Genomic DNA, 19888 nt, shown 5'->3' with positions numbered 1-19888 from the left:
CACCTTTGATAGGTCATTATTAGGAATTTAGCTAATTATGCATTAGTTTCTATTGGGAAGCTTTACTACATGTCTTGTGATGGCGTTTATACCAGACTATCTTTACAAGGATGTCTGTAAATTAAACAGCGTGGAAGGATGAGGACGGCATCTCCCTCGAGGACAGAGGACAGATTGGTTACCTGACCAGGATAATAAAGGCTGAGTACATTTGCCAGCAGCTCTTTATAAGACTGGTGGCTTCCTAAACTCTGCCTTCCTCAGCTGTGACACAGACCCACCAGGTGTGAAGTACCCACCTGGGGTCACTCAGTGTTGCCCCCCTGGGAACTGGGGGACAAGGGAAACTGACGCAAGCAGGAAGCTCGCGCCGCAGGCTGTGCCATGTGGAATAGAAGCCTTTGTGTCTGACCCAGAGTTTTGTGTCTTTTTCCAACATGTATGGAACTGTGGCAGGCTCACTTATTAGCTCACAGGCAGGGTAAAATCTCAGAACCTTCACTGCTCTTGACAGTTACGTGTGATTGATTAAGTATTTGCAGAGGCTCACCAACTCCAAGGGAAGTTTTTGCACCTCCCTCTGAAGCCTGAAACTCACAGCCGTCACTTGTGCTCACACAATCATGGCAAACCCACTAGAGAAAACCACCTTCCTACAAGACCTGGCCACCTGATAGCTACTAAAATGAGGGACGACGGGAACAAGTGGAGGCGGCTTGTCTACTGCCGGGTTATTAGCGCCATCGTGACCATGGATCTATACGCCCCGAACAAGATATCCTTCTTACTCTCTGATTGATTGCATGCTTTCCCAGGCTGACCTGTAAACCCCCGCCATCAATCAGTCTCATGGGAAGAAAACCTCGTATCTTGCTCCCTCTCTTCAGGCTACCCCAAGGCTGACAAAAGCCAGACAGGTTTTTGAGGCACTGAGGTGCCCCAACTTGCTTCCTTCTCCCCACCTTGCTGGTCAGCCTCATGGGCAGTAATAACCAATATTTACAGAGCACTTCTCAATAATCATTTGATCCTTCTCCCACCTGGAGATGCAGACAATTCGTAGGCTCTCTTCACAGCGGCTCAGTGAATCCAGGGGGCTTCGCCCAAACCCACAACTGGTAACCGATGAAGCGGACACGTCAGCTCAGGGCTTCCAACTCTTTCTTCTGTAACCGTTCCACCCTGGACGCCACGAAACCCAGAAGCCCAGCAAACGGTTCGGCCAGGGGCTCAGACCGCGGCTCCTCCGCCTGCGCCTCACAGGGAACGCCCACGGGCGGCGTGGTTCTGCATCCTCCCAGCACAGACAGCAGCTCCCACGTCCCCCCCGCCCCCGGGAGGAGGGCTGCGCCTGCGCACAGTGCCATCTGGCCCAGGTTCCGGAGGCGGAAACCCAGGGGTCCAATCAACCACCCCCCAACACACCTGCACAGAAACTGAGGCTGTGCCCTCCAGACCCCACTCTGGCCCTCTCATTCGCTCCTTCAGCTTACTCTCTGAGTGGCCCCATGAGAGGCGGGGGAGTACAGTGGTTAGGGAGCAGGGTCGAGAGCCAGACGAAATGGGATTTTTAACCCTGGCTCAATCACTTATTAGTTGTAAGATCTTAGGCGACTTATTTAACCTCTTTGTGCCTTAGTTTCATTATCTATATAATAGGGATAATAACAGTACCTCTATTACAGGATTGCTGTACAGATTGCATGAATTAAATAAATTGCTCCAAACAGGCCTATACTCAATAAATGTTATCTGTCACCACGACTACAGCTGCTATGAGTCCCCACTGGACACACTGATCCCATTTTGGTTAGCACCGCAATTTCTCACCGTCAGGCCTGGGCCTGAATTCAGGTGAACTTCTCCAAGTTCCCCACACCCAACCCTACAAAAACCCTACAAAACAGCAATCTAGCCTCGCCCACTCTGCCATCAGAAACAAAACTGTCAAAGAGAGTGTGACGAGCTCCAGAAATCTTTCTTACTGAATGAATAAATGTGTTGGGAAGACTCTGTCCTTCACAATATATATTCTGGGAATACAATGTTCTGGGCTGGAGCATCCTCTACCTGCTCTGTGAGTAAATCCACATGGTAGGCAGAATAATGACCCATTCCCCGCCCCCCCGCCCCGCACCCAAGATGTCCACATCCTTTTCCCGGAACCTGTGACTATGTTACTTTTCCTGGCAAAAAGGACTTTACCGACGTGAGTAACAAGGACATTGAGAAGGCATATTTTCCTAGATTATCCAAGTAAACCCAATCTAATCAGCAGTCCTTAAAAGCAGAGAAGCTTCCCCAGCTGTAGTGAATCAGAGAGATGGCAGTCAGAAAGAGTCAGCTCATCATTGCTGGCTTTGAACATCTTGAAAGGGGCTACAAACCACGGAATGTGCGTGGCCTCTAGAAGCTGAAAAAGGCAAGAAAATGGATTTCCTCTGGCGCCTCCAGAGAGGAACGCAGCCCTGCTAACAGTTTGATGTTAAACCAGTGAGACCTGTGCTGGACTTCTAATCTCTAGAACTTTAAGCTAATAAATCTGTACTGTTTAAGTCGCTAAGTTTGTGGTAACGTCTTACTGCAACAATAGAAAACTAACAGAGTCCCTCTGGATTCTCCTACTAGGGAAAGACCACAAGCCAGTATCTGGGCCCTATGCTGTGGAATTAAGTAACAGAAAACCACGTACTTCCTCACTAATTCATTCTTTCATTGAGTCACTCGATGAACTTCTGAAGCACCTGCCATATGCCAGGCACTGTTCTATGTGCTCCAGAAAACAACAGTAAAACAGAGAGAAACAGTTGGCTTCTGTTCCATGGAGCTTATGTTCCAGAGGTAAGAGAGAGAGACAGTAAACAGGCCAATAAAGAAATAAAACAATTTCAAACAGTGATAGGTGCTGTGAAGAAAATAAAACAAAATGAAGAGATAGCGAACACTGGGGCAGAGCCAGGGGAAGGAAACCCCAGACTGGGTGGGAGGAAGGCTCTCTAAGAAATGACATTTGAGCTGAAATCAAAAAGGTACAAGGAGTCAGTAAGGCAAAGATCCAAGTCAGATCCTGAGCTGCTAACCCATGGCTGACCCAGGCATTCTTACTGAGAAGGTAAAAGATGAAATAGCCACTCTGAGAAATTGACGCAACTTCTTGCTCCAAAGAAAAGTACACCGTGTGAATTGCTTCGCTCATTTTCCTGTCCTCACTCTTCACAAGCATGACTTTTTTTTTTTTTTTTTTCTTTTTTTTTCGGTACGCGGGCCTCTCACTGTTGTGGCCTCTCCCGTTGCGGAGCGCAGGCTCTGGACGTGCAGGCTCAGCGGCCATGGCTCACGGGCCCAGCCGCTCCGCGGCATGTGGGATCTTCCCGGACCCGGGCACGAACCCGTGTCCCCTGCATCGGCAGGCGGATTCTCAACCACTGCGCCACCAGGGAAGCCCCCACAAGCATGACTTTTAAGGCTTTATTTTTTAACCTACTTTATGAGCAGTGTAAAGGCAGCATTACCCCCAGAGTCCCTGATATCACTCTCAGTGAGACCACTCAGCGCTCTCCTTATCTGAATATGGATGCGGTCAGATTCCTGGGACGGCTAGATTGCTCTCATTGTGATGGATTTCCCTGTGGCTGGCTGTTTCCTGTATCAGTGACACTGGCTCCAGGACCAAATCCATTGCTCAGGTTCAGACCCAGATGGAGAGCCAGAGCCGACGCAGACCCAGCTGGCTCCCCTGCACACTTAATTAGGAGAAAAATATCAAAGTCTCTAGATGGTGAGTAAACGTGTAAACTTCTCTCTCCTGTCTTATCGGGTAGGAATGATGGTCTTTGCCATCCAAATCACACATACACACAACAAGCCACTTTATCTATTATTGATAAACAGCATCTTGCTGTGACATCTATGGTAAAATAGTGGAAGCCACTCCAGTTTTGATTAAGATTGTTATAGTGTCATTAATTATTTCTCACAATTGCTCCTTTCATAGGTTCTTTATGAAGGTCAAGCTAGAATGGCCAAGCAATCTGTCTCAAGCCAGCGTTCCCAGACATACACAAACAATCCAGAGCAGCGCAAGCCATCTTGTACACCTGCTAAGACTCTCTCCCACATATACTTTGCCATGTGAGAAAGTTACAAAGGTGAGATACGCAAAATGATTCCAGTTCTAGAGCTATTCTACCCATTTTTGTTGTTTTATATGTTAACATAAGAAACTTACATATAGACTTCATTTTGAGTGGAAAGCCTTTTTTGTGGGGGAGCTGGGGTGCAGAGTTAACACTTCACAATGATAATTCACTGACCCTGAGGATGGTGCTCAGATTTTAGAGCCAGAATATGAGTCTGATTTCCAACCCCACCATACAACAACTGTACGACCTTGAACAGGATACACCTCTGACCAAGCATCAATCCTTTCTTCTCTATAGATTGAAGTCGAAAGAAACACCCTTTCACCTGTTTCAGAGGGTTCTCACAATTCCAAAATGAGATGTACTTTGTGAACTAAATATAAGTGTAAACACAAAGTCCCCCCCCAAACCCCGGCCTCCTCACTCATGGTGCTACAAATACGTTGTGTTTAAGGCAAAAGCCCGGGTCCCGGTTCTCCGCACTCCACCCAGGATTCCTCTCCTCGGTGACTCCGATGGGATGCCCTGGTGCTTGTGGGCGTGGCTGTTCCCGCACCTGAGAGCCTTCCTCTCCTCTCCTCTTCTTTTCATCGCTGTGCTTCTCGTCGGCTCCGCCGACCCTTCCTTGCTCCGCCATCCACAAGTCACCATCGACCCCCCCCAACAACATTCTCTGGACAAATAACTTCCTCTAAATCGCCAACCTCCAGGCCTGGCCATCAGGGAAACCATTTCCACTCTCGGGCCTTGCTCTTTCAAAAAGGGACCACCAAGAAGAGGTCGTTAGGCACTGAGACCAGTTCTCTGCAGGGACTGGAAAACTTTATCTTTAAAGGGCCAGATAATAAATATTTTAGGCTTCAAAGGCTTAAGTAATGTATCTCCGTAACACATTCTTCTTTGCTTTGTTTTTACAATGCTTTAAAACCATAAAAACAATTCTTAGCCTTTCATCCTTACCAAAACAGGTCACAGGCTGGATTTGTCCCGAGGGCCGGGGTTTGCCAACCCACGCCGTATGCCACAGTCTCGTTCATGCCAGAGCATACTTGTTTGTGTGTGTGTGTGAGCAGGTGTCTTCTGTTGGTAAGGGGAGCTGAGGGGAAGCTAGTTAAGTCAGGAGAGGTACCTGGAGGCTCTGTTCCCTTGGACACCCAGGTCGCTCAGTCTGGTCCCACGGGCAGATTTCTTCCCATGTGGCTTTCTCTCAGTCCAGCCTCTTTTGGGGAATCCTAAGCCATGGGAGAGATCAGTCCATGTCTGAGCTCCAGAAGTAAGCCAGGCTCAAGTCCTCACCCTCAAGGCTCCTGAGCGGTACGTAAATCAAGCATGTGGCTTCCATGCCCCCGAACATTCTGTGACAGTTAGAAGGCCGCTCTCTGCCCACAGCACATGGATGGAACCTGGTGGCTGCAGTTACTTATGATACAATCCAGCCTGGTAAAAATGCATCACGGAGCCACCCAAAATATTTTAGACATTTATAATCTGCTATGCTTACTACCAAAAAAGAAGAAAAAAGAGGGGATGAGGAAGGGGAAGAGAAAGACTGCAGAACATTTCGCTTGGATGTCATTATTACCACAAAATCATTTCACCCGGTACTTATATCACATTCATCAAACACTGTCACATAATCCAAAAGCAAAAGTACGATTCCCCACCATTCACAGTTTCTAAAGGAGAGAGGGTAGATTTGGTCCTCCTTTGGATGTTTTCTCCTCTTCAGAGGAAACTTCATTTCAGTTCTTCTTGATTTTCACATACATGCCGTGAGTTAAGGCCTCCCCAAGTGCAGAGGGTGCCCATCTGCAAGTTAGTAAGTGATGCCACCTTGGCCCACAAAGGAGCTAGAAAATGGGGCCCCTTCGGCTCTGTGTCTCAGCACAGTTTGGTTACCGAAGGTGCCTTTGTCGGGGGATGAGTGGGGGGGTGGAAGGCACCTCTTACCCTGGCAGATCCAGCTGTGCCCAAGGACACCGTGTGGGTGAGCAGAGCCAAAATGGCTTCTCACCCTGACTTATGTCCTTGCCAGGCTGCACGACAACACACAGAGGCCCTGACTTGGTCCGCGAGTCAATGTCTCACAGGCCGGATGAATTTAGTCCATTTTATGCAACTACTAGCACTATGCTGACACAGAAGCTGGTGGTAATATATACGGCGTTGACTATGCTGGTGCTGGTGCCATCACCAACTTGTCAGCTGGAGATCCTTTGTCCACGATCACTTAAGGAGGGCTGATTTTGAGAGGGACGGAGACATCTTAGAGACAGAGAGGGTAAAGCCATCCACAGTGTGGGTAAGTTGTAGGGGAGGGTGACTAATAGCCGTGAAGATGAGCAGAAAGAGAAGGGTAACTAACTAGTACAACAGAGCCGACAGCTGAAGCTGAGGATGGAAGCCTGCTCCCCGCAGAGGATGCTGAATGCCTGGAGGTTTAAACTGAAAGAGGACTTTCTTCAATAGTGGGAAGGAAGGTTTGGGAAACCTTGTTTGCACTGATGGAAGAGGTAACACAGCTGAGAAGCCAGGAGGCCGGTGATGAGGTTTCAATCGCCCAGAGGGGCAAGAATAGACACAGGTGGGGGCCTGGAGATGTGTGAGGAGGAAAATCTGAAGCTGCCTGGAAGCTGCTGGGGCAGAACCAGCCATAGGTTGGAAGGGGGAGGAGGGAAGGGCGTGGTGGAGTCAGGGCTGACTGGAGTTCGTGGCCCAGGAAAGGACTGATGGCTGTGTTTTGGTTGCCAAGACAACAAGCCTAAATGGCAGCCAGAGAGGCCTCAGAGTCTCTCTCTGGGATCCTCCTGCTCTGGGTCATGCGGTGCAGACCTGATCTTCTTCCATTAAACGTACAATATGTACTCTTGTTGCGTGAGGTATGCTTATCACCTGAAAGGACTCTCCCTCCCCATTGTATCAGCATGCTGTGGGTTGCAATCATGCTTCAGAGACACATATTTTTCAGCATTGTTAAGGGAAACAAACATCTGTGACAACTAATCCGAACCCATTCATAGGAAAGATAAATAAAGGCATTCTAACCTGTAGCATTATATGTAACTTCTTTAAACACGGAGAACTTTACAGCAGAGCTCTACCTTTCCAGCAGAGAATGTACTCCATATCTCCCTCTGGAAACTAAAGATACTACATATAAATTTGAAATCATGTATCTCTTCAAAGCATTAATTTTTAACAAGGCCAAAATTGCTAACAACTAGGGAAAGTACTGATTTATAAACTATGTGCTCGGTACATAGTATACATTGTGAATTTGCATGCATATTAAATGCAAATAACCAGAAGACCATAACGCTAAAGCTTCAAATTTATATGTGCAAAAGACAGTAAATCCTAACATTAAAGTTCTTCCCAGAAAATATTAACTCCCCACATCCCCCGCAATGGCTGCACAGTCAGGGGAGTGGTCTCAGTACAGAGTTTAGGAAGAGTATAACTTGTACCACCCATGCCACCCACTCACCAGACGGGGGAGACGAGACCGTCTGCATCCTGTGAGACAGAAGTAAGGTGCCGATGCTGCCCAGCTTTTCAAAGTTTTTTTTTTCTTTTTTTTTCATAATTTGGCAGGAAAAAAGGTACCACCAAAACTGCCACTTTTGAATCACTAAGAAAATCTGTCTTCATTGTAAAGATTTCAACATTGAGGAAGCGGGACAAAACACAGCTAACTTTGCTCTTCCGCCAAAGTAAAAATCAGAGGTATGTGATGTCAACTTGGTAGGCTTTGGTGCCCAGTTATTTGGTCCAACACTAGTCTAGCTGTTGCTGTAAAGGTATTTTTGTAGATGAAATTCACAGTATCCCTCAGTTAACTTTAGGTGAAGGTGAGTACCCTGGATAATCTGAGTGGGCCTCATATAATCAGTTGAAGGCCTTAGGAGCAAAAACTGAGTTTCCAGGAGAAAAAAGAATTCTGCCTGAAAACTGTAACATAAAAATCCTGCCTAGGGCTTCCCTGGCGGCACAGGGGTTAAGAATCCGCCTGCCAATGCAGGGGACACGGGTTTGAGCCCTGGTCCGGGAAGATCCCATGAAAACTGTAACATAAAAATCCTGCCTAGGGCTTCCCTGGCGGCACAGGGGTTAAGAATCCGCCTGCCAATGCAGGGGACACGGGTTTGAGCCCTGGTCTGGGAAGATCCCACATGCCGCGGAGCAACTAAGCCCGTGTACCACAACTACTGAGCCTGCGCTCTAGAACCCACAAGCCACAACTACTGAGCCCGTGTGCCACAACTACTGAAGCCCGCGGGCCTACAGCCTGTGCTCCCCAACACGGGAAGCCACCACAACGAGAAGCCCGCGCACGCAACGAAGAGTAGCCCCCGCTCACCACAACTAGAGAAAGCCCGCGTGCAGCGACAAAGACCCAGTGCAGCCAAAAATAGAATAAATAAAATAAATTAATTTAAAAAAAAAGAAATCCTGCCTAAGTTTCCAGCCTGCCGACTTGCCCTACAGATTCCAGATTCAAGGCTACGACATCAGCTCCTGCCTGCTGGCCACCCCTGAGTTTCAGACTTGCCAGCTCCCACAGTTATGTGAACCAATTACTTAAAATAAATATACTATATGTACATACACACAGGCATAGATGTGTGCATAGCTATTGATTCTGTTTCTCTGGAAAACCCTAACTGATACAAGACTCAAAGGGATTTCCCACTTAGAACAAAGTGTTCAGTATTACAATCCATCTTGGTGGTTGGGTGAGTGCTGCTTGATTTTGATTACAAAGTAAAAATTAATGTATTCTCTTTAAAAAAATTTTTTTATTGGGAGACACATAACATTATGTTAGTTTCAGATGTACGACATAATGATTCAATATACGAATATATTGCAAAATGATCACCATAAGAAGTCTGGTTAACATCCATCATCACACACAGCTATAAATTTTTTTTTCTTGGGATGACAACTTTTAAGATCAACTCTCTTAGCAATGTTCAAATGTACAATACACTGTTATCAACTAGAGTTACCATGTTCTACACTACATCCCCACGACTTATCTTATAACTAGATGTCTGTACCTTTTGACCACTTCCACTCATTTTGCTCAAATAGCTCCACCACTACGGAGTGCAGGACTTTCTTGAAAATTCCCTTCGTAATACTCATTTATAGACTTCTCACTCTAAGAGGCTGACTCTAAGGAGAATAATGGGGAACTATATTTGTAAAAGAGGCTCATGAAAATCTTTCTGGTGGCTGAACATCTGCTCAGCAAGGCTGCTTTGGGGGCTTGCCTTGCTGTATTCATATTGTGAATTCTCTGTGGATGCTAAGTCTTGGGGGATGGAACTGTCCCCTCATTTATGGCCTAAAAGCACAAGTCATACGATCAGCTCTAAGGAAGCAAATATCCCTGTCAAGTTCAGATCAACTTCACGGGTTTAATGCCACTCTGACTGCTCCTTCTCTGTCTCCTTTCCTCCCTTGGCCTCAAAAGGCAGCTTACTGTGTGTGCTCTCCAGCGTCGGCTCTTCCCATCTCCTCTCTGTGACATGGAATGCTTAGCCCCACACCCGGATCCAATTACTGTGCGTGCGCAGCCCATCCGGGGCCTGTGCTCCCTTCCCGACAGCTAACTCTTCTCACACCCCTTTATTTACTGCTGACTGCAGGATCTCCCGGGAGCGGGAGGAATGAGGGAAAGGGTCGTAGTAGCGCGTCCAAAGGAGAACCGACCAAATTTCTATCTTTTGCAAACTGTTCCGTTGCCACGGTTCCATGACTTGCAAGCTGGGAAGAGAACTGATCTATTCTAGAAGGCATTTGGACATCTGCTGTACATAATCTTTTGGATACGCCCTCTTTTTTTTTTTCGGACCGGTAGGGATGGGAGGAGTACTCTGAGGCAGCCCCCCAGCCTTGACTGAAAGTTCTCAGTAAGCTCTCCTCATCTTCTGTCTTCTCTATCAGTCCTGTCACCAAGGCCAATCTCTTCTCCTTCTCCCTTCCTCACTGCAGCTCTTCTCACCATGTGCCTGCCTTCTCCCTCTTCTGAGTTACTGTATGACCCACAGCAAGAATCACCTCCCCCAATATACACTATCAAATGTAATATAGATAGCTAGTGGGAAGCAGCCGCATAGCACAGGGAGATCAGCCCGGTGTTGTGTGACCACCTAGAGGGGTGGGATAGGGAGGGTGGGAGGGAGGGAGACACAAGAGGGAGGAGATATGGGGATATATGCATACGTATAGCTGGTTCACTGTGTTATACAGCAGAAACTGGTACAACATTGTAAAGCGATTATACTCCAGTAAAGATGTTAAAAAAAAAACAAATTACCTCCCCCAAATGTCACTTTGATCAATCATGTGACATGTTGCCAAGTGTTCCAAATGTTTCTTCTGAAATTAAATTTCCGCCCCAATCTCAAGTCCACCAGCGGACTCCCTGCTTTCCCCTCACTCTCCTCCTTTCTAGCTGTGCCCCCAGCTCACAGGCCCCACCCCTGTGCCCTGCCCCCTCTCTGCTCTCCAGAAGGCGAGGCTAACCCTTCTCTCTTAAGACTCCTCCCCTAATACGTTCCTGCTCTCCTTTGAATCTCTACTCGGAAGGAATTCCCTTAACATTAAAAAATAACCCTTGCTCGTTTTTCACAGGGAAAATTCAAGAGGTGATGGGCTTCTGGATCCCACATCCCAAATAAGTAACTCACTATGGTTTTCCACCATTCCTGATTCAGATCCTGAGGCTGGGACTCGCGTACAGCTCACAGCCAGGAAATCCTGGGGCAAAAAGTCAGTAACTACCTGAGTAATAGCTTGCTTGATTTCATCTGAAAGCACCCCTATTTGTTCCGTCCTCGGGACAAAGTTGCAAATGAGAAACCTCCCCCGAATTTAACCTTTCCTCTCGGCAAATTCTCTTAGACACGGACACTAATCTACACAAGTATTATTAGGCATGCATATCAGAATATATTTCCCATTGTGATTTATGCACATGTTACATACAGTTATGGATGTATTTTTGGAAAATTGTTTTTTAAATATTTAATAGCCATTAAACGGGTAAAATAATACTCTGCTCCTTATGGAACAGTGAAAAGTCATCCTAGCACTTTTTGCAAGTATTTGCAATTGTAATCAGTAATGCAGGCAGAAAGAATGCCAATGGTTTTCAATCATCACTGGTAAAAATGTAAATTCTTGAAAATTAAGACTCTGAAGTTCACCTGCATTAATCTACTGCTAATGCAAGCTGGGACTATTTTCTAGGATTCTGAGTGGCTTAACATCATCAAGACATGTCACAAGCTCCATCCAAATTATTCAGTACATACCATGCATTATTCTGAACCTCTCAGAAGATGAAACAAGGAGAGGCAATGAGAGTGTCTGAAGAACAAAAGGAAAAATGAAGCACAGAGACCTCAGGCTAAAAGTATAAAACCCTTGAGAGGGTTTTAAGGACATTTTAGAGGCCTGAAAAATGAGAACAAATCAGCAGGCCCATTAACTCAGCAGCGAATTAAAGCACCATTGTTTCCAATTTCAGCCTTGAATATGAAGGGCACCAAATGGACCACGTTCTGCTTCCCCTCTGTAGAAGGAGAGTGAGAAGTCACCGCTCCGTATTCTTAACTGCCTTTCTTCTTTTCCAGCTAATTTAGCGAAAGAGTGACTATCCATTCCCTAACTCCTCTCCTAAAACATTATTACTAACTTCCCTAGGACCATGTTAAAGGGACAGCAAGAAAATAAACAATCGGACATTCAAAACACAAGTTCTATTCCCCATTAATTTCAACTTCTCTTCCTCTTACTAAAAGATGAAGTTTACTATCTTCAGATGTATTGTTCTTTGCCTTCATACTTGAGACAAAATGGTAAAATACAGCATGTGGTTAATCCACAAACTGAAGAGCCTCTGAATTTAAGAAGTGGGCCATATTCCACAATTACATATATTTTATTGTCTCGCCTCATGGAAACGGGGTTCAATGCAGCTCTTTCCAATCCTTGGATGAAGTATCAGGTCTGGAAGATCTAATATGACATGAGAGATAGTCCTTGAGAATCAATTTGTATTTATACCAATTTGTTCGTAACACAGTCTCACCTGTTTAAGTAGTGCTAGGCCCGCAGGTTAACGGCTTACAACTTTTTAAGTCATTATTTGGGACTCTGCTTCCACATCTAGAAATCAGTGCATCCCAGCCGGTAGGTCTCAGCACACTGCTGTGCTGTGACTTGGTTCCAGGTTTGCTCTGAGGTCCTGACACCCCTCAGCCTCAGAGAAGCAGGTGGAGAGGTCACAGCTGGCCATCAGCTTCCCCAGAGTCCAAAGGCACAGTCCCCACTGCTCTGCTGAGAAGCACTGCATGTCCAGGGACACCCATGTTAACAGGCCGCTGCAGAAGGCACCACTGCCCTTCTGGAGAAGCCGTCCATGCAGCTGGGGGAGGCATTTGCATTCCAGATGTGCAAAGCACAGCTGGCTGAAGGTGGGCCTCTAGTGAGTTGGGGAGGGGGAACTGGTGGGCAAAGCTCTTGCTATCAGCTCCCCAAATTCTCTCTTTATGGGTTTCAGTAACTCCTTTCCCCTGGGGGCTAATGTGCCCTTTCACTGGCATCCAAGCTACCTATGGGGTGACTGCTCTGACAATGAACACGCATTTTACCAATTAGGGCCCCGTCATCATTTTTCATTACTTCATAGAAAACAAATTCAAAGGGCAGTATCGGAGTATTGCATTTATAGAGCAAAGAAAATGATTAAAGCTGTTGGATTTTTTAAACATAATTTTAACTGTTGTAAAATTTGGAATAGTGGTGAAACAGCTTGAATATTTCTTAATCGATGCCTGTGTAGTATCTGACAGTGACTAATATGAATTCCAAGGGGAGAATCACTGACACCTTGATCAAGAATTCTATTTAGCTATTTAGGCAAATAGCAATATGAAAAGAAGTTATGTTCATGAAAGCAAATTCAGGTTTCTCATTAGAAAATTTGAAAAGATTTTATTTGGAAGTTTCTTAGCTATACAAAGGTCCCCAAATGGATGTCCCCAGCTTACTATGTTATTAAGTATCTGTTCCTATGTGCGCCACATCGAGGCGAAATTGAGAACTGATTTTAATAACATGCTTGTATCACTATTTCTTGGCTTTTCAATTTTAGGTGTTATCTATTGGCCTTCCAATAAGGAAGATGAGGGTTGGTTGGCTGGTTAGTTTTCATCCACCTACACCTGTCCCATGTTCCTATCCTCAGAATTCTAGCACAATTTTGGTTATATTAAATACCCATTTTATATCATTATAGCTACAGAGACATTATTAGTATCTGAGTCATGTAATATTCTATGATTACATTTCCTTTTCTGCATTCCTTTTTCTCCTTCCTGTTACATTTCATTGAAATGTTTCCTTTCAATGTAACAAATCAGTGTTACATTTCACTTTGGTTAGTTTCCTTATATAATTATCCTGAGGTTATCCCCAAAGCCTCCCCAAGATTTGTAAATCTCCTCTCAGTAGGAACAGATCCGGTGTTTTATCAATTTCACCATCTTCAGGCGGTCTCTGCTGAAGCTCTCTACCTACTCCTGTTGAGATCAGTGGATCACTTGTCCCCCTGCATAGCTGGCTCTTATGTTGGTCCCATCTCGGGGATCTGGGGTCTTTTTGGTTTACCCTGTCATTTATTGGAGCACATCATAGTGTTGTCAAGTTTCATGACCATGTACTGGTATTACCTTTTAATTGGGAAACTCCTATCTTTGGTTGGGGGAGATTTTGTTGAATTATTCCTTGGATGGTTTTCGGTCCTCTAGTTTTCTATATTCTCTCAAGTTGGTGCTGCTGTTTTTGGACGTTGGACCTCATGAACCAATCCTATAAATTTCTTATTTTTTCTATATCATCTTCTATTCTTTCTCTTTTACTTCACATTCTGGGAAATTTCCTTAACTTTATCTCCCAACCCTTATAAATTCTCTTCTGTTTCACAGTTGTAATATCACACCTTATCTATCTGAAGATACAAATGATTTCTTTTTTTAAGATATCTTCTTCCTGCAAAGGTTCTGTTTTCCTCCAAGTTGCTTTTTTTCTGTTTGCATGTTTTAGTTTCTGTCTCTCATAATAGAGACTTTCCTTAAATGTCTGATGATCCTTAGCTGTCTGCTGGTAATTATTGGTGAGGCCCGAGAAAGTCAACAGGAAGGTTTTGTGGGGGGGGAGGGGTTGATTTGAGATTTATTTTAGGATTGTTCTAGTTAGGGCCTCTTCTTTGGGAACCCCTGATGTCAGTATCCTTGAGTTTTATTTTTAGGTCATAATCCCAGGGAAGTCTCCTGCAGATAGGGTATCATCCTGGCTGCCCTCAGGCTAGGGGGCAGGGAGAAGAAGGTAGTTATGGTTCTCAGGATTTGGTAAATCAGTACAATCTCCCTGATTTCAAGACTATATAATACCGCTTGACTTTTCCTAATACCTTCCAATCCAGAAACCTCTATTTTATCATCTGTACAGAAAAAAAAAGTCTCCATTCCTATTATGGAGTGAAAGAGGGGCAGTTGGTTACCTGCTTGTATAAAGTTGGGGAGCAGATCTGAACTTTCAGCCAATACTCCTCATTTTATCCTGTCTTCACTCTCATTTCCAAGGGGATCTTGTTGCTGAAAATTCCTGAGCTTCGTAGAAGTCGTCAGTGTAAATTAGGCTGCTTCTCCCTTTCTCCTCTGCTCAGTAAGCTGTCACTCATCCACCTGTATCCCAGATTCCAAAATGCTATGGCTGTCGCCCCATTCCTTTGTTCTTATAGATATGTAACTTTAAAAAAAATATCCCGGTCTTCCCTGGTGGCGCAGTGGTTGAAGAGTCCACCTGCCGATGCAGGGGACGCGGGTTCGTGCCCCGGTCTGGGAGGATCCCACATGCCACGGAGCGGCTGGGCCCGTGAGCCATGGCCGCTGAGCCTGCGCGTCCGGAGCCTGTGCTCCGCAACGGGAGAGGCCACAACAGTGAGAGGCCCGCGTAACGCAAAAAAAAAAAAAAAAAAATCCCTTAAGTGTCACTTTAATCGTGTTTCAGGAAGTGCCGGTAACTAAATAAAACATGTACCATCTTTAACCTGAAACCTATTAGTCACTCTTCATCCTTTCATGTTGACACTGAAATGCGGATTACTCAATTTTTTTTGGTTTGTTTTTGTTTTTTTTGCGGTACGCGGGCCTCTCACTGTTGTGGCCTCTCCCGTTGCAGAGCACAGGCTCCGGACGCAGGCTCAGCGGCCACGGCTCACGGGCCCAGCCGCTCCGCGGCACGTGGGATCTTCCCGGACCGGGGCACGAACCCGCGTCCCCTGCATCGGCAGGCGGACTCTCAACCACTGCGCCACCAGGGAAGCCCTACTCAATTTTTTGTTAAAAAATTTAACCATTTAGACAAGACCCAATGTTCAGGTGGAATAGCAAGTAGGGAAAAGAGAAATTTGGGGTGAAACTGAATTTAATAATTGTTATGTTTTTTGTAAACAAGGATGTCACATTGTCCTAACGATGCATTGGGCATTGTGGGAAATAAAAATGTCCTTATTTCAGAACAGCCTTTAAAAATTCTCAAAAAGATTAAATATTAAAGAGGTCCTTGAATGGATAATTAGCCTAAAAAAGGGTATCCAGAGGGGGGAAAACTATGACAGAAGAGTGGAACGGTAAGAGGCAAACTCAATGGAGGAAGAAGAACTTAAACTCAGTTTCGAAGAATAAACGTTACAAACATTTCTACTGTTCAGTCTGCATAATGTGTATTAGATATTGATGTGATCAATTGATGGAGAAATAAGATTTATTTAATGCAGAGTAAGGCAGAAAGGAAAAAAGGCTCTTCTACTTAAAATACAGCTGCTTTAAGTTTTTACTCTCAGTTTTTCACCATAGCGGGTCATTACGATGTTGAAATCATTTTTTAAAATACCAGTTTAGTTCTCTACAAACTTGTGAAAAGGGATACAGTGAAATATACTTTTCAGTGATGTTCAGGTTGTGAAGTTATACTCCTATAGATACTGAAAACACCATTATCATTGAAATACCTGCTGGTAAAACAACCTTGTTACTGTGTGCCTGCAACCCTCTAGTTCCTAACGCCATTTATCTCACTGAAATAAACGTCTTCACAGCATGATTCTTGATAACACACAGTTTTAAGGACTATCATGATTGCCTTGGGCAGACTGACTCTAATTGGATGGATCTACATATGAGAAGAAGAATTCCAAGGAGAGCATTGTGCCTGTTTTTTCGAAAATGGGATGATGCCGTGCAGAGACCAATCTGCCTTCCGCATCGGGCCTGGGTAGGGGCAGGTGGGAGTTCAGTGTGGATAGGCTGTGGGAGAAGTCTAAACGCAGAAGCTCTGTGGGGTGGGGAAGGGACTCTAAAGCATAATGAGCCTGTAACTTGGGAGACAAAGGCGAGACACTGAAGTTTTCTGAAGAGGCAGTAATGTCATCAAAGAGATATTTCTCCAAATCATGTAATCTGCCAGTGCTCTACAAGGCCGAAAACCAAGTCACAGGCCACTGGTCAGACCCTGCGTAATACAGAGATCCAAGGTCACGCGAGGCTGGCCTGGGCTGCCCGGCAATGGACGTGTGAGAGAACTCACTGCAGAGATCAATGAACCTGAATCATCTCTACTTACAGTATGACAGACACAGTCCATCAAGGAAAAGGGATGGGACTGAATCAGTACCGACGAAAGGACTTACACTGAAGTTGTGTTTCAACTAAATCCATGGTCTCCTTTGGCTTTTAATTCAAGAAACGTTTCCTGAGTATCTACTACGTGCGAGACAGACGGGCTTTGCTCATCGCTTTGTCTCGTTACCTTATAAGCTGAATGTAAAAAAATTCCAGCTAATTGATTTCACAGACTGATTGATGTTCTTCTGGAAAAACAACAGATTGATTCTTTTATTGACAGCAATACTAATTCTTCCATTATGTTCTTCTCTCCCGGTGCACAGAGTCCAATGGACTTTAGGGCCAACTCGATACGAAGAGCAGAAGAGAGGCATTAAGAGAACAAGGTCCATTAGGCCCAATATTGCCTCAATTACTTTAATTCCATTATTCCTGTTCATATTAGTCCTTCAATCGATGTCTCCTTTCAGTTACTCATACTTACCCTTCTCAAAATCACAAGTAATAGGATTATGGTCTTTTGAGCTCAGTGGCAGCAGACTTTCAATATATTTATATGAATATTTATATAAATATCTATTTATATTTCTGAATTTGTGATTGTCTCCAGATCTGCAATGGAGAAGTCTTAAATTGAATCAAGTCTTCCAGAGGCCATCTCTTAGAAAGATGCAGAGCTTCTTAATGCAATATGGGTGCTTTCACCTGTTATGGCATTTGTCATTCGCTGTCAAGACCAGGCACACATGGCTTAATGGCTTTCTAAGTTTCTTCTTCCCACGTCTCAGCGTTAGGGCAGTTTAATTAGTTTTCAAAGTGGACCGCTTTTCTGTCCATATCCCAGCTTTTTGCTTAATGTAATCCTTCTCCCTTCACCGACAATTATTCTGCCCTGCAAGAGTGTCATCTGGACCTTACATTAACCACAGCCTCTTCCATACGACAGGTAATCAACCCCTCGGTTCCACCTCTGTAGCAGCCTTACAAATTAAAGGAACTCTGTTTTCCCTCCACTCTTAACAAACATCAATGCAGCATTGATAATATGTAAGAGGCTGCACTTTGAGCACAAACAGGGCACATAATAGGTATGTAGCCCGTTTCCTCAGCACCTGCCAGCCCTTCTGAGGGTGTTATAGAACTAACCCATGAGATAAGAGAGGAATGTGACACTGTGATGTGAGGAGTACAACGAAAGTTCCCCTGTAGTGAGGAAGGGGTAAATTACTCATGAGTGGAGAAAAGTTTCATAAAGGGGATGGATTTGAGTGATGTCCTGAAGGATGGGGGGTTCTGAAGATGGAGGCTGGAAGGACAAAGGAACAAACTGTGTGTGAGAAGCAAAGCAGGCGAGTGCAGCCAGGACAGATGATTTACAGAGTAAATGACCCAGCAATCCCACTACTGGGCATCTACCGGAGGAAACCATAATTCAAAGAGAGTCATGTACCACAATGTTCATTGCAGCTCTATTTACAATAGCCAGGACATGGAAGCAACCTACGTGTCCATCGACAGGTGAATGGATAAAGAAGATGTGGCACATATATACAATAGAATACTACTCAGCCGTAAAAAGGAACGAAACTGAACTATTTATAGTGAGGTGGATGGACCCAGAGACTGTCATACAGAGTGAAGTAAGTCAGAAAGAGAAAAACAAATACTGTATGCTAACACATATATATATGGAATCTAAAAAAAAAAAATGGTTCTCATGAACCTAGGGGCAGGACAGGAATAAACACACAGACGTAGAGAATGGACTTGAGGATATGGGGAGGGGGAAGGGTAAGCTGTGACAAAGTGAGAGAGTGGCATGGACATACATACACTACCAAACGTAAGATAGACAGCTAGTGGAAAGCAGCCACATAGCACAGGGAGATCAGCTCCGTGCTTTGTGACCACCTAGAGGGGTGGGATAGGGAGGGTGGGAGGGAGACGCAAAGGGGAGGGGATATGAGGATAGATGTATGTATGTATAGCTGATTCACTTTGTTATACAGCAGCAACTAACACACCATTGTAAAGCAATTATACTCCAATAAAGATGTTAAAAAAAGAGAGAGAGAGAGAGAGAGGGCGCTGAGCTCTTCGAGAGCCAGGTTAGGAAGCCCTGACTTCCCTCTCGCAGCAGTGAGGCTGGGAGGAGTTTGGCAGGAGATAAGCCTGTTAACACAGGCAGCCTCCTTGCAAGGTGCAGGATGAACCCGAGGCAACTGCAGGTTGCAGACCTGAGACGGAACGAAGGCTCACAGTATGTGAGGGGACCTTCTCCATTGATGCCTGCTTTCCCGCAGAGCGTCAGCCAGCCCTACACCCTCCCTCCCACCTCATGCTCCAGCAAGGCCGCCCAAACAGCAAGCAGTACACACACACCCTGCTCCCCACACCTCCCTGCTAGGCCGCCCGCCCTTTCTCCTTTAGAATGTTCTCTCTCCACCACACTGGTCCATCTGGCAAGGTTCTCACTCTTTTCAATCTCCACTCAAATGCCACCTTCTCTTTGAAGCATTTCCTGACTTCCCCAAGCCAACTCCGTTGCTCTTTCTCCTGTGTGCGAGGAGCACATGGTACAGAGCCCCATCACAGCAACAAGTTCTGCATGACCACCTCCCACCTAAACTGTGACCACCTTGATGTTATCCCCAGAGCCATTTTTGGCACATGTGAGAAGGACAATACTTGAATGGATGAATGAGTGAATGAACAAATGAACAAACTGAATGGTCATATAAACAAACAAAAACAAAAGGAAGGAAAAGCCACGAAAATGATGGTCATAGATGAAAAGGGGAAAAGGAAGTAAACATATGGAGGAATTAGAGAAAACTTGATAGAGCTTAGTGAGAGCCAAATGTCAGGGCAGCAAGACATGGAGGAGCACGCCGAGCTTCTGAGTTCTCTGCCACAAGCCCTCTGCTCTTCTTCATGACTTTTATATTATCAGCTTAAAAGCTCTGAGTATAGGGCTTCCCTGGTGGCGCAGTGGTTGAGAGTCCGCCTGCCGATGCAGGGGACACGGGTTCGTGCCCCGGT

The 19888-nt window shown here is 45.3% G+C and overlaps 1 protein-coding gene across 19 annotated transcripts in view; it reads right to left on the bottom strand.

Moving 5' to 3' along the window:
- The window catches only part of ENOX1 (ecto-NOX disulfide-thiol exchanger 1), a 657005-nt gene that overhangs the window by 496727 nt on the left and 140390 nt on the right, over nt 1–19888 (bottom strand). Inside the window, exon 1 of one of the 19 annotated variants that reach the window (XM_028497883.2) lies at nt 5272–5364. The exons of the other annotated variants lie outside the window; for them this stretch is intronic. The gene's annotated coding sequence lies outside the window, so the exon portion shown is untranslated. Of the gene's footprint in view, nt 1–5271; nt 5365–19888 lie in introns of those variants that run through there. 19 annotated transcript variants of the gene reach the window in all.

The sequence above is a fragment of the Physeter macrocephalus genome, chromosome 13 (genome assembly GCF_002837175.3).
Source record: "Physeter macrocephalus isolate SW-GA chromosome 13, ASM283717v5, whole genome shotgun sequence".
Lineage (NCBI taxonomy): Eukaryota > Metazoa > Chordata > Mammalia > Artiodactyla > Physeteridae > Physeter > Physeter macrocephalus.
The sequence above is the reverse complement of the archived record's forward strand: the minus strand, read 5'-3'. Positions and strand labels throughout refer to the sequence as shown.